Here is a 13,777-nt window from a genome sequence, read left to right as displayed (position 1 = left end):
TCACTATTCTTCTTATTTTATCATAGTCTCCTTTTTGAAAGTTAAATGCTAATGTATTGGATTTCCTGTGTGTACTTACTCCTGAGTTTATATCAAAACTGATCATGTTATGATCACTGCTATCAAGAGGCCCCAGCACCATTACCTCCTGCACCAGTTCATTCGCTCCACTAAGGACTAGGTCTAGAATTGTTCCTCCTCTTATTGGCTCCTGAACCAGCTGCTCCACAAAGCAGTCCTTAATTCCATGAAGGAATTTTACCTTTCTAGCATGCACAGATGACAGATGTTACATTTTTCCAGTCAATATTGGGGTAATCACTGCATAAGCAAACAACATACCTTTACAGAATTAAAATGTATTGTGGTGGAGCAGATTCAAACCACAGAGCGAAAAGGAGATATTAGAAGGTTGTACGGCAAAAAGAGCAGCAATGGATTTTTACACTTCAATCTGTAATTCCGAGGGGTTTAAATATCTCTATCGAATGGAAAGCCTTTCTATAAGTAAATTTACATATGGAGCTGTGACGTCACACGCCAAGTATTTAAGCTGTAACGGTTGAGGAAACAGCTGGCCGCCATTTCAGTTCAGATGCCTAAAGAAGTGCACAAGGCGAGCTAATAACTTGGAGGTGTTTAGTAAAGACATTCCCCTGACGCAGCCAGTTATCGGCAAAACAGGGCTTCCCTGTCGGGAAACGGAGATAATGCGAGAGTGGATTAAGAAAGTGCATTGATTTGTGGAAGATTTTCATATCGTTTTCACCATCCAAGATAAGTAATGCTTTGTTATTCGCTACATTACATGCAGCATTTGTGTGTTTACCCATGAGTGTTTGATTAGGTGCTATCGCATACATCGCATTGAAAGTTATTGATGTGGAGTTTTTTTCAGACTTATGATTAATGAGGTGCCCTCTCTAACTAAAAGGTGTGTCCTTTAAAAAGAGGTACATAAGTAAGTACAAAAGTAATGCCACACTGAGAAAAGACCAAGGGCCCATCGAGCCCAGCATCCTGTCCACGATAGCGGCCAATCCAGGCCAAGGGCACCTGGCAAGCTTCCCAAATGTACAAACATTCTATACATGTTATTCCTGGAATTGTGGATTTTTCCCAAGTCCATTTAGTAGCGGTTTATGGACTTGTCCTTTAGGAAACCGTCTAACCCCTTTTAAAACTCTGCCAAGCTAACCGCCTTCACCATGTTCTCCGGCAACGAATTCCAGAGTTTAATTTTGCGTTGGGTGAAGAAACATTTTCTCCGATTTGTTTTAAATTTACTACACTGTACTTTCATCGCATGCCCCCTAGTCCTAGTATTTTTGGAAAGCGTGAACAGACGTTTCACATCCACCTGTTCCACTCCACTCATTATTTTATATACCTCTATCATTTCTCCCCTCAGCCATCTCTTCCCCAAGCTGAAAAGCCCTAGCCTCCTTAGTCTTTCTTCATAGGGAAGTCGTCCCATCCCCGCTATCATTTTAGTCGCCCTTCGCTGCACCTTTTCCAATTCCAATTCCACTATATCTTTCTTGAGATGCGGCGACCAGAATTGAACACAATACTCAAGGTGTGGTCGCACCATGGAGCGATATAACGGCATTATAACATCCTCACATCTGTTTTCCATACCTTTCCTAATAATACCCAACATTCTATTTGCTTTCCGAGCCGCAGCAGCACACTGAGCAGAAGGTGTCAGTGTATTATCGATGACGACACCCAGATCCCTTTCTTGGTCCGTAACTCCTAACGTGGGACCTTGCATGATGTAGCTATAATTTGGGTTTTTTTTCCCACATGCATCACCTTGCATTTGCTCACATTAAACGTCATCTGCCATTTAGCCGCCCAGTCTCCCAGCCTCATAAGGTCCTTCTGTAATTTTCACAATCCTGTTGCAAGTTAACGACTTTGAATAACTTTGTGTCATCAGCAAATTTAATTTGAGAAGTTCTGAGAGAAGAGGACATTTCTCTGGTAAGTGAACGCTACTTTGCTTTGTGCTTTGGGAACTTAAAGATTGGGGTTTAAAGGAGGAATTGTAGGTTAGTGTTAGGCAAAAATAAAAATATAAAAAGCAAATTTTAACAACTAATCTCCGGACTTCCGGTGACGTCATGAGCTAAGGAGCAGCACTACCGAAGCTCCGAGACCTCTGAACCCACAAACAGCGATAAACGAGAAGAACCGGGCTCCCACAGACCTACCCCAGTATATGGACAAGTTCCTAAAAAGCCCACCAGCGGGAATGGCGCAGAAAAACGCGAAAAAAGAAAAAACAAATGCGTGTAGTGGAGATGCCAAGATGGCGGAGGAGCCAGCCCAGGTGGGAACTGCCTTCACCGAAGCGCAACTAGCACAACTAACATTGGTGATTGAGAAAGCCTGGATACCAAAGTGGAATGAATTGAATACTAAACTAGAAGCTTACCAAACATCGATGGACGGTCTCGGGATACGAGTGGGAGACTTGGAGACTAGAATGTCGGCAACAGAAGACAAGACCAGAGGATATGGCCCCGATATCGCCAGCCTTCAGCAGCAATTGAAAGACCAATAGAATTTGCTTGATGAATACGAAAATAGAGCCCGCAGAAACAACATTAGAATTGTGGGCTTAGACGAGGCCCTCCCGGAAAGAAACTTGGATACATGGCTTGAAACTTGGTTGTCCAAGGAGCTAGCGATAACAGACACCATGGGCCCCTTTGTGATTGAGCGGGCGCACCACGTAGGTCGGAAAACAGCAGCCCGCAATAGACCGCGAGTGATTGTTGCAAAGATCTTAAATTATAAACATAAGGTGGAGATATTGCAGGGCTTCAAAATTAAAAGAGACACACTCAAATACAATGGAAAAAGCATTCTGATATTTCAGGACTTTTCATTTCTAGTTCAAGAAAAGCGAAAACTCTACCACCATCTGTGTATACAACTAGTGAGCAAGAAAGTAAGATTTGCCTTGCAGTACCCTGCCCAGCTAAAAGTCTATTTCCAAGACAAGTGGCACACATTTGCGACGGTGCAGGATGCCCAGAAGCAACTGTCAGACAATAAGGTAATAGAGGCTGACTAACTTGCAGCCAAGTGCACAGTGGTAGTGTGGTCTGTGGGACAGGAGTTAAATTATGCTAAAAAACAAAGTTAGAATAAAGCACGAAGTTGAATGACTGTGGGGACGGGGGTTTCTGGCTGAATCCGGGGTCATTCTCTTCACACCAAGCTAGTCTAGGTGGATGGGACAGGGCAGAAACCAAGGGAAGGGGAAATGGGAATGGGAGGGAGGAGAGGGGTGGGTTCAAGGAAGGGCCTCTCTGCAGATAACAGGTTACAAAATTACATACCAGACCAGACGACAGAAAATAATTAAGAAAGTTAAAAACAGCTCACAACAGACACATTCTAGTAATGCATTCCCAGACAAGGATATAAATATAAAAGGGGGAGACAGGATAAACACATTCAAAATAAAATCATGCCAGTGCGGGTAATAACCTGGAACGTGGTTATTACCACATTGGCTAGACGTGGGGGGTATAACGTCCCCCATGAAAAGAATCTTTAAAAAGACACAAGGCAGACATAGCGTGTCTGCAAGAAACACGCTTAAATGATTTAGAGCATGAGAAACTAAAAAGGACATGGGTTGGAGAATGCTACGCGGTGGCCTCCAAAGGGCGTAGAGGTGGAATGGCAGTACTATTCCGAAAAGGCTTAGCATACAAAGTGCTCAAGGTGGAGCGGGGGGGACCAGGGCTGCTCTCTCATACTTAAGGTGTGGTTAAATGGGACTGAGTTTTCCCTGGTGGTGGTCTATGGCCCTAATGATTATGACCCAAATTTTTAGGATCCCTTGGGAGTAGATGCCTGCAATGTAAGACCCATAAAATGATGGTAGTGGGGACTTTAACTTGGTCCAGGACCCAAGGGAGGACTCAACTAATCCCATCTCTCCACATTACTCGGGGCAAAGGGCGGGGGAGCTCCAAAGGTTTATGAAGATGTTAATCCTGGCGGATGTTTGGAGAGCATTACATCCCAAAGAGAGGGATTACATGCATAGATCGCAAGCCCATGGCACATTGGCTAGACTAGATTATATATTCATGGAACAATCTATGTTCCCAGTAGTGCGAGAGGCCTCCATTGGGCCAGAGGAGATCTCCGACCATGCCCCGGTTTGGGTGGACTTGGAAACACCAGTGGATACGGTAGGGGGGGGACGGGATGGAGGTACCCAGCATATTTATACACAGACCCCCACTTCCAAAAATATTTAGAAAAAAGATGGGAGGAATATGTGCAAAATAATGGAGAGCACGCTCAGGTAGACCCCATATTGTACTGGTCCGCCTCTAAAGCGGTCCTGAGAGGAGACATTATCGCATACTGTAGTGCTAGGAAAAAGCGCCGGGCAGCCAGCATACTACAATTAGAAAAACAACTCAGGAAAGCAAAGAAGGCATATCTGGGCCACCCCTCACCAAGATCCCTAGAAACATGGAGAACAATACAAACAGCACTGAACTCCTTGATACACGAGAACGAGGCTAGATCTGCAATTTTTTATAAATATAAATTACACCGTTTTGGTAACAAATCAGGTCACCTGTTAGCAAAAGTGATAAGAAATTGGGGAGGATCACGGGCAGTGACGACACTGAGAGACACCTCTGGCAAGCTTACAACAAATCAAAAAGATATTGGGCAGATCCTTACCAATTATTTCTCTTCCCTTTACTCAGCTTCTCCACTAGCAAATAAACACGAAACGCACGACTATGTATCAAAGGTAGGGCTCAAATCTCTGACACGAGAGGACCTAGAACTAATCAATGCCCCCCTAACACTAAAAGAGTTGCAACAGACCATTAAAATACTGAAGTTAAGATCTGCCCCAGGTCCTGATGGGTACACGGGGGAGTACTATAAAAGCCTCACCGTGGAGGCACAAGCGGCCCTCCTGGATTACTATGAAAAGGTAATAAATAAAGGAAATTTCCCGCAATATGCTAATAAAGCTCTCATTACTTTGATACCAAAGCCAGGGAAAAATTTGGATAAAGCGGAGGATTACAGACCGATCTCACTGCTGAACGTAGATATTAAATTACTAGCGGGGATATTAGCTGACAGGCTGGCACAATATCTGCCCAAGTTGGTGGGTCACGACCAGGTCGGATTTGTTAGAGGGAGGCAGGCGACTCATAATGTACGTCGCCTGTTATTAGCAATGGCAACCAGTCAAGGAGAAGGAACACCATCAGTAATTGTCAGCCTAGACGCAGACAAAGCTTTTGACCGGGTTGGATGGGATTATTTATTTAGCACATTGACATCAATGGGAATAACTGGGTGGTTTTTGCAGACAGTACAAACTTTATACAGCAACCCGGGAGCGAATGTGTTGGTGAAAGGTATAAAAGAGTAAGCCTTTGACATTCAGAGAGGTACGAGACAGGGCTGCCCCCTTTCGCCTGCTCTATTTGTACTATCAATGGAACCACTGCTATGTGCACTAAGGAATAACACTGAAATCAAGGGAATACATGTAGCCAGACAGGAAGTGAAAGTACTGGCATTCGCCGATGATTTGCTGCTGACAGTGACAGCCCCCCCAAGGTCGATAAAGGTGCTGATGGAAGAACTGGAACAATTTAGGCGACTGTCGGGTTTCACACTGAATCTAACTAAATCCTCAGCCCTAGAAGCAGTTGCGGGAGATGACAATGGTTGGAAAGCTAAATTTCCGCTTAAATGGGCTGACTCCCATATTAAATATCTTCGGGTACTCATCCCTGCTAACTTAGACCGCTTATATGAAATAAATGTGCAACGAATGTTATCGGACAGTAAACTGAAGTTGCAAGCCTGGGCAGCGCTGCCAATTTCGCTACTTGGGCGGATAGCCCTGTACAACATGATAGTGGCACCAAAATGGATTTATATATTCCAAACCATCCCGATCTGTATGAGAGGGAAGGAAGAGCGAACATATAATAAAATGTTGCAAAGATTTCTCTGGAAAGGGAAAAAGGCTCGCATATCAACATTAAGCATTCCAGTGGAGTACGGAGGACTGGGCCTGTTAAACCTAAGATACTTAAATATTGCCAGCGGCATGAGAACTATTAATGACTGGTAAAGGGGTACCGAGGATTATAATAACACAAGTCTGGAACTGAGTCTCTCTCCGGGGACCCACTTTAGTAACTATCTGCATGGGACTGGGGCACCTATCCCCAAAGTTTTAACACACTCGTGGATTATGAGGACTGCACGTGCCATCTGGAAATGGGTGTGCCGTTTACATAATTTTTCAGCAAGGGTGACCCCATTTCTGCAAATATGTGATAACCACACCTTTATGCCTGGGAAACTATATTCAACGTTTCAAAGATGGCAGAGCAAAGGGATCGTGTATTTGCTCCAAGTGGTGACCAGAGAAGGTCGAATTAAATCATTTCGGGATTTACAGATAGAATATGATATACCAAATAAGGACAACTTTTACTACGTACAACTATATCATTATGTGTCAACTCTACCATGGACATCACTAACGGAAGATGTTCAGGAGGAGCTAGCGTCAGCTTTCTCCCTGGAGTCTCAACAAAGAGTTCCAATGTCATTCCATCATCGACATATACGAGACACCACACCAGAACTACAATACCATAAGTTGGCGCAAGCCTGGACCGTAGACCTACAAGTAACAGTCCAAGTGGCGCAGCTGAAAAGTCACATACTGTCAATCAGAAAAGTGACAGACTGGACTTCACATTGGGAATTACAATATAAAATGGCTTTACGTATATATATACCACCACGTTGGGCTTTTCACATGGGGCTTTCACCTTGGAGGGAATGCCCGAAATGCGGACTGAGCGGAGCTACCCTGGCCACATGTTTTGGACCTGCACAGGCATCCAGAAATTCTGGAAATGGATTACAATATATGTCTCAGCCATGTGGGGACAAATGTGGAGGTGTGACCCGGCCTTCCTATTTGGAGATTTGGGCCTAGGGCCCTCACCCCAGAAGGGATATACAGCGTTTGTGATAAGAGCCATAATTGTTGGGAAACAGGCCATACTAGCACAGTGGTTATCTAACCAATATCCCACATGGCAACAATGGCGTACATATATGATAATGCTAGTGCGCCTGGAGCGTATAGGTATACTAAAACTTGACTCCCCAATAGGTATAAAATTTCAACAATGGTGGAGCCCATTTTGGAACACCATGAGTCCAGCGGCAAGAAGTCATTTGCTAAACATTTGAGCGGGCTGGACTATAAAGCCTGGGCAAGAGTAACATTGTGATGCAGAGGGGCGGGGGGGGGGGGGGGGGGGGGGGGGGGGAAGGGGGGAAAAGGAAAAAGCAATAGAAGAAAGGTTTATGGAACTGGCTGTCTAGTTGACATGTAGAAGTTTGACGGTTATGTTAGCTGCTAAATGTTAATCCCAAGGTAACTCAAGATTACTACATAACTGATACTGTTTGAATAAATACCACAGCTATTAGCGTTGGCACATTGTACATGACAGTTAATAATAGCGATATGGTATGAATGTATTTTAATGTGCACTTTCACAACAATAAAAAATGATTTAAACATAACAACTAATCTCCATAGTCTTTTCCACTTAGTTTTAAAAGCTTTGTACCACAGCATTAACAGATAGAATCTAACAGCCACTGCAGGATCTAATTTAGTATTAAGGGCGAATGAAAGAGAGAGAGAGGGAAAAGCAAGCAGGACCTAGTTTAGTATTAAGGGGGGAATAAAAAGAGAGAGAGAGAGAAAAGCAAGCATCATTAACCAGTTGCCATATTGTACAAACCCTTTCCCCATAGTTTTAAACTGAAATTTTCTCTAGAAATAGGCATTTCCCCCATAGTTTTAAACTGAAACCTTTTCTAGAGGTAGAAACTAAACAGCCCAAAACTCCTTTGTTCTAAAAGGCAGTTATTTTCTGTTCTTTGACTGCTGGAGAGTTAGCTCATCCAGGGACCTCAATTAAGTGATAATTAAGGTGTGGGGAAGTAGAATATTTGCATAGGTTGCTGAATCAGCTTCAAAGAGCCTGTTTAAAAAGGCCCCTTAGATTCAAAACTATATAAAGAGGAAAGGTCCCACTGAACTTTCTTTCTGAGAAGATCTGAGAGAAGAGGACATTTCTCTGGTAAGTGTTGCCGGTTACACTGAGGTCTTTTTTCTCCACGACTTTTCATCTTTGAGAGTCCATATTCACCTTTGAACACTTCAACAACTGTAGCACGACAATGACCCAAAACATACAGCCAAGGCAACAAAGGAGTGGCTCAGGAAGAAGCACATTAGGGTCATGGAGTGGCCTAGCCAGTCACCAGACCTTAATCCCATTGAAAACTTATGGAGGGAGCTGAAGCTGCGAGTTGCCAAGCGACAGCCCAGAACTCTTAATGATTTAGAGATGATCTGCAAAGAGGAGTGGACCAAAATTCCTCCTGACATGTGTGCAAACCTCATCATCAACTACAGAAGACGTCTGACCGCTGTGCTTGCCAACAAGGGTTTTGCCACCAAGTATTAGGTCTTGTTTGCCAGAGGGATTAAATACTTATTTCCCTCTGCAGAATGCAAATAAATTCATATACTTTCCACAATGTGATTTTCCGGATTTAATTTGTGATGTGCTATCTCTCACTGTTACCAATAACCTACCCTTCAATTATGGGCTGCTCATGTCTTTGTCAGTGGGCAAACTTACAAAATCAGCAAGGGATCAAATACTTATTTCCACCACTGTAAGTACAGTTGGGAAGATATTGATGTGTTTTTCATTACTGTTATAATTGTTTTGGTTCTGTATATGTGTCATTGCTGTCTTTTTTCCTCCTGATACTGTGTCGCTACGAGTGGAGATTTTTTCATGACCTTTGATATGTTCAAGCTGTTGGCTAAAGAGCAGTGAAATGATAGCTGAGGTCTGTTTGGAGGTACCAGGTGGAGTGAAGTTGCTTGACCTTGAACTATAAACATTTTTTCATGAGTTTCTATAGTTATATTTCTAGCTTGTGTGCTTTTTTAGTCCTCCTTAATGAAACTCACCATGGGTATTATTAACTGTTTTTGTTTCACTCCTCTTACCGTTGGAATCCTTTAAATACTGTAGTTCAGCTGCCAGAAATGTGCTCTGCACCCTAAATGAGTTGCATATAAATGCAATAACTACTTCAATCCTCTCCAACCTTTCAACTAACTCGGGGGTTCTCAACTCAACACACCCAACCAGTCAGGATTTTTGGATATCTGCAATGAATAAGCATGAGGCACATTTGCGTGCACTACCTTCACTGTATGCTAATCAATCTCATGCATATTCATTACTTGATTTCAGATATCCTGAAAGCTTGACTGAATGGGTGTATCACAAAAACTGGGTTGAGAACCACTGAGCTAATTTGATATGTAAATTTGAAAATATAAAATGCATTTTCTTTAGGGATGTTGACAAAATGGGGCAATCTGTTAATCTTTTTATATAGAATGATGGAAAACAGAATGAAAGAGATGGTAGCAAACAGGTGTGCTTTTTGGGAATTGGACATTTCAATTCCATTTTTAAGCGCTGAAACTCTGAAGTGACAAATGGTCTGATTTGCACATGTTCTCAGTGTGCTGTGAGTGATCGGGTACATTCAGGAACAGTGAGAGTGCAAAACAGGACACCATGACCATGAAAGTTCTACAGCTGGATTTATCTTCCAGCATAGGGTTTTCAAATCCTCTCATGGAGGCCAGCCTGGCCAGTCAGGTTTTCAAGATTGTCACAATGAATATGCATGAGGCAGATTTACATATACTGACCTATTTGTACCCCACACTTTCCCCACTCATGGCAGGCTCAATGCAGCTTACATATTATATACAAGTACTTATTTGTACCTGGGGCAATGGAGGGTTAAGTGACTTGCCCAGCATCACAAGAAGCTGCCTGTGCCTGAAGTGGGAATTGAACTCAGTTCCCCAGGACCAGAGTCCACCACCCTAACCACTAGGCCACTCCTCCACTTATAGATAGCCTGAAACGCAGGCAAATTAGATGGTTCTCCAGGACAGGGTTGAGAACCTGTTCAAGATCAGGGGTGGTCTAGCCATAGATTGGTCTGAATTTTTCAGGATGTTCGCAGTGAGGTAGAGTGCATTCCAATCTATCTCATGCATATTCATTAGTCCCTATAATGAGATCCCTCTATTTCTCTCTAGTTACACTAATTGCATAATATTAGAAATTAAGTAACTATTTATGACTTTAATTGCTTTATTTATATCACAATGTAAATAAAATCCGCTACTACAGTTTTTATAGTTTTATGGTTCTCATGCATTCCATCCATACACTACTTTCACTCCTAATCCTCACTCAATTTCATTCAGCCTTTCTTTGCTGTTTCATCCACTGTACCCTTGGAGACTGTATGATACAAAAATTCCACTTTTCTATCTATTACATAGAATTTCATTGCAACTTATATTCTCTTGTTGCCCATAATTGTACTATACTTCAAGTTCAATATTCTGTGGCAGCACTTTCCATTTTGAGGTGATGTACTTCCTTCAAAGTTGTTGCAAAGACTCTCTAGGCCAAATGTTCCTGCAGTTCTTATAGATTGCCAGGGGGTTTGACGTGGTGTGATGCTGTTCATCAGTTACATCAGAGAATACTAAGATGGTGATTTGAATCGGAGTATGAAATAACTGTACTGAACTCCACTGAAATATCGAGGGAGAAGTACAATAAAGTACGATACAGTGATTGGAGGAACATACCTGGCAATCTATAAGTACAATTATGGGCAACAAGAGAATATAAGTTGCAATGAAATTCTATGTAATAGATAGAAAAGTGGAATTTTTGTATCATACAGTCTCCAAGGGTACAGTGGATGAAACAGAAAAGAAAGGCTGAATGAAATTGAGTGAGGATTAGGAGTGAAAGTAGCGTATGGATGGAATGCATGAGAACCATAAAACTATCAAAATTGAAGTAGTAGCGGATTTTATTTACATTGTGATATGCATATTCATTAGGGATATCCTGAAAGTCAGACCAGTTTATGGCTCCTGAAGACTGAAATTGGCCTTCTTGTGCTGGTGCAACTGAAACCAGTCCTCGGGCAATCTCTAGCCAGTCTGGTTTTCAGGAATAACATCAGTGATTCCCAAACCTGTCCTGGGGGCACCTCAGCCAGTCGAGTTTTCAGGATTTCTCCAATGAATATTCATGAGTTAGATTTGCATGCACTACCTCCATTGCATGCAGATCTAACGCATGAATATTCATAATGGATATCCTGAAAATCTAACTGGCTGGAGTTCCCCCAGGACAGGTTTGGAAATCACTAATCCACCTAATGAATATGCATGAAACATATTTACATGCGCTGCCTCCTTCACTGAATGCATGCATATCTATCTTATATTTATTAGGGGTCTCTTGAAAACCAGAATGGTTGATGTGGGGGTGGGGTCTTGAGGAGCAATTTAAATATTTTAGAGGAGAGGTCTGTGATGTGCAGTTTTTTTTCCAGATGTTTCATGTTCCAGCCCCTCAGGGCCACCAGTAGGTTGAGGTTTGTGACAATGAGATTTGTTTTGAAAACTGGAACCTGACACAGCCAGACACACCAATATCTGGTGGAAGTTCCTGGAAAGGGGGACAATGTCCTGAGGCCCCACCACTAAACCTTCTTTCTGCCGAACAGAGTTCTGATCAGTGACGCAGAGAGAGAGAGAGAGAGAGAGAGAGAGAGAGAGAGAGAGAGAGACTCAGTAGACTGTACTCCTCTGTCTATCAGAGATCAAGCTAGATTTATAAGCCACAGAAAATACAGCAGAAGATGCAAGTGCAACAGAATGAATTTCATAGCAATTAGGTGGCTATACCCCTTGAATTAGCAAGAGGACCTGATCGAGCTGAAACACTGAGGCCCCGATGCTCAAACTCTGGCGCTGTTCTGAACTGCACTGGAGAAATAGCTCTAGAACAGCGCATCTAAACAGCTCCCTAATGCTCAACGCTAATGAGATGCACTCAGTGTTGAGCACTAGAGCAGTGGTTCCCAAACCTGGTCCTGGAGGCACCCCAGCCAGTCAGGTTTTTTGGGATATCCACAATGAATATTTATGATAGAGATTTGCATGCAATGGAGGCAGTGCATGCAAATCTCTCTCATGAATATTCATTGTGGATATCCTGAAAACCTGACTGGCTGGGGTGCCTCCAGGACCAGGTTTGGGAACCATTGCATTAGGAAGTTGTTTAGAAGTTAGCGGGAGCATGGTGCTTAGTGCATGCGCTCAAGAGTTGTGCATTAAGCACAGCTCCTCAGTACATGCCCAGAATGCCAGAAGGAAGGAGGGAAGGAGGAGGAAGAGGTGCCAGTTAGTGAAATACCTTTATCACAGGTGCATGTTCCCTTTTGTTTTGTTAGATGATCTGCCTGCCCAGCTTGGGCTATCCTCCTGTTCCTTCAAGTTTTGTCACTCCATTGGTGTTCTAAACTGCAGTCTCTCTTATAAAAATTTAGACCACAGCACTTTCAATGCAGGCTGTAAAGGAGGAACGCACATCCTCCACAGAACTCCCCCCACAGCCCTCTAAAACAGAGCTGCAGATGTGGACCATGGAAGCACTTCCCCCAGATTCTTTGCCTCTCTGCGCTGGCATAGGGTTTGCCACAGTAAAGGTACCCTTGCCAGGGGAGCGGCCGCTCCCCCAAACAGACTTCTGTCAGCACCAGCGCCTATTTTTTATGCAATCCATCGCATTTAAAACATGCCCTGGCACTGCTGGCAGTCCACTTTCCGCTCCCCCCTCGCCTTCAACCTGGCTATGCTTCTGGGGGGAAGGGAACAGGAAATGACCTTCTTTTTACTACATTTGCATCTAATTTGCATTGATCTGGGGCAAGTGCGTTATTTCCCACGGAAGGCGCCTCTGAGCATTGTGTGCCAGCAAATATGGGCGCTAGTCCGGCACTAATGGCTTCTAGCACCCGTGTTTGCTTCTGAGCATTGGGGCTTGAGATAGGCTGAGGGACCAGAAGCAGATTATGGAACAGTCTTTTGTAAACTTAAGGAAGGCGCAGGTAATGAATCTCCTGCAGGCACAAAGCAGTGATACATTCATCCAAGCCAAACAGGCTTAAATGCAGGACCCTCTTAGCCATACATTCAGGAAATTTGAGCAGTACAACCCTCATTATACACCGAGTTCAGCATTTAACATTGTATCCTTCACGTTAAAGAATCACTAATCACCGGCCTGAGCTCAGCATGTCTTAGCCCAATATCCACTGTCTACAGTAACCCTCTTGGCACAGGCACATTTGGAAGGTAAAAGTTAGAGCAACAGAAAGCAATTACTTACAGGGTTTTCTATCTTCTCTCATGTTATGACTGCGTTTAGTACGAAATAAAGCTTTGCCGGCACACAGGAAGGATAGAAATGAACAGTGTGTGAACCTGCAGAGACAATAAGGCATCTTTTCCCCCTTTGCCAAACCAGCTTAGCAGGTTTAAATTTCTTCAACCCAGAAGCAGAAATGTGGCAAGTTGTATACAAAGCAGTCAAACCAGTTCAACTGTGTTACACCAAAGTGGTAAAACTGGTTGAGTATAGACTTTAGCAGAAATGGAATTGTTCCCTGACAGCCCTGCTCTTGGTTTGAGGTGAGTGGCGCTTTCTGCTCTGCCTCTCCTGATCCATTA

At 43.3% G+C, this 13,777-nt stretch overlaps 1 protein-coding gene across 2 annotated transcripts in view; it reads right to left on the bottom strand.

Annotated features, from left to right (window-relative positions):
* Positions 1–13,524, bottom strand: part of RBBP8NL (RBBP8 N-terminal like) — a 72,917-nt gene extending 59,393 nt beyond the window's left edge. For both annotated transcript variants that reach the window (XM_030212254.1, XM_030212255.1), the window contains exon 1: positions 13,437–13,524. The gene's annotated coding sequence lies outside the window, so the exon portion shown is untranslated. The remainder of the gene's footprint in view (positions 1–13,436) is intronic.
* Positions 13,525–13,777: the final 253 nt, after the last annotated feature.

The sequence above is a fragment of the Microcaecilia unicolor genome, chromosome 8, assembly GCF_901765095.1.
Source record: "Microcaecilia unicolor chromosome 8, aMicUni1.1, whole genome shotgun sequence".
Taxonomy (NCBI): domain Eukaryota; kingdom Metazoa; phylum Chordata; class Amphibia; order Gymnophiona; family Siphonopidae; genus Microcaecilia; species Microcaecilia unicolor.
This window is presented reverse-complemented; position numbering and strand designations above follow the sequence as displayed.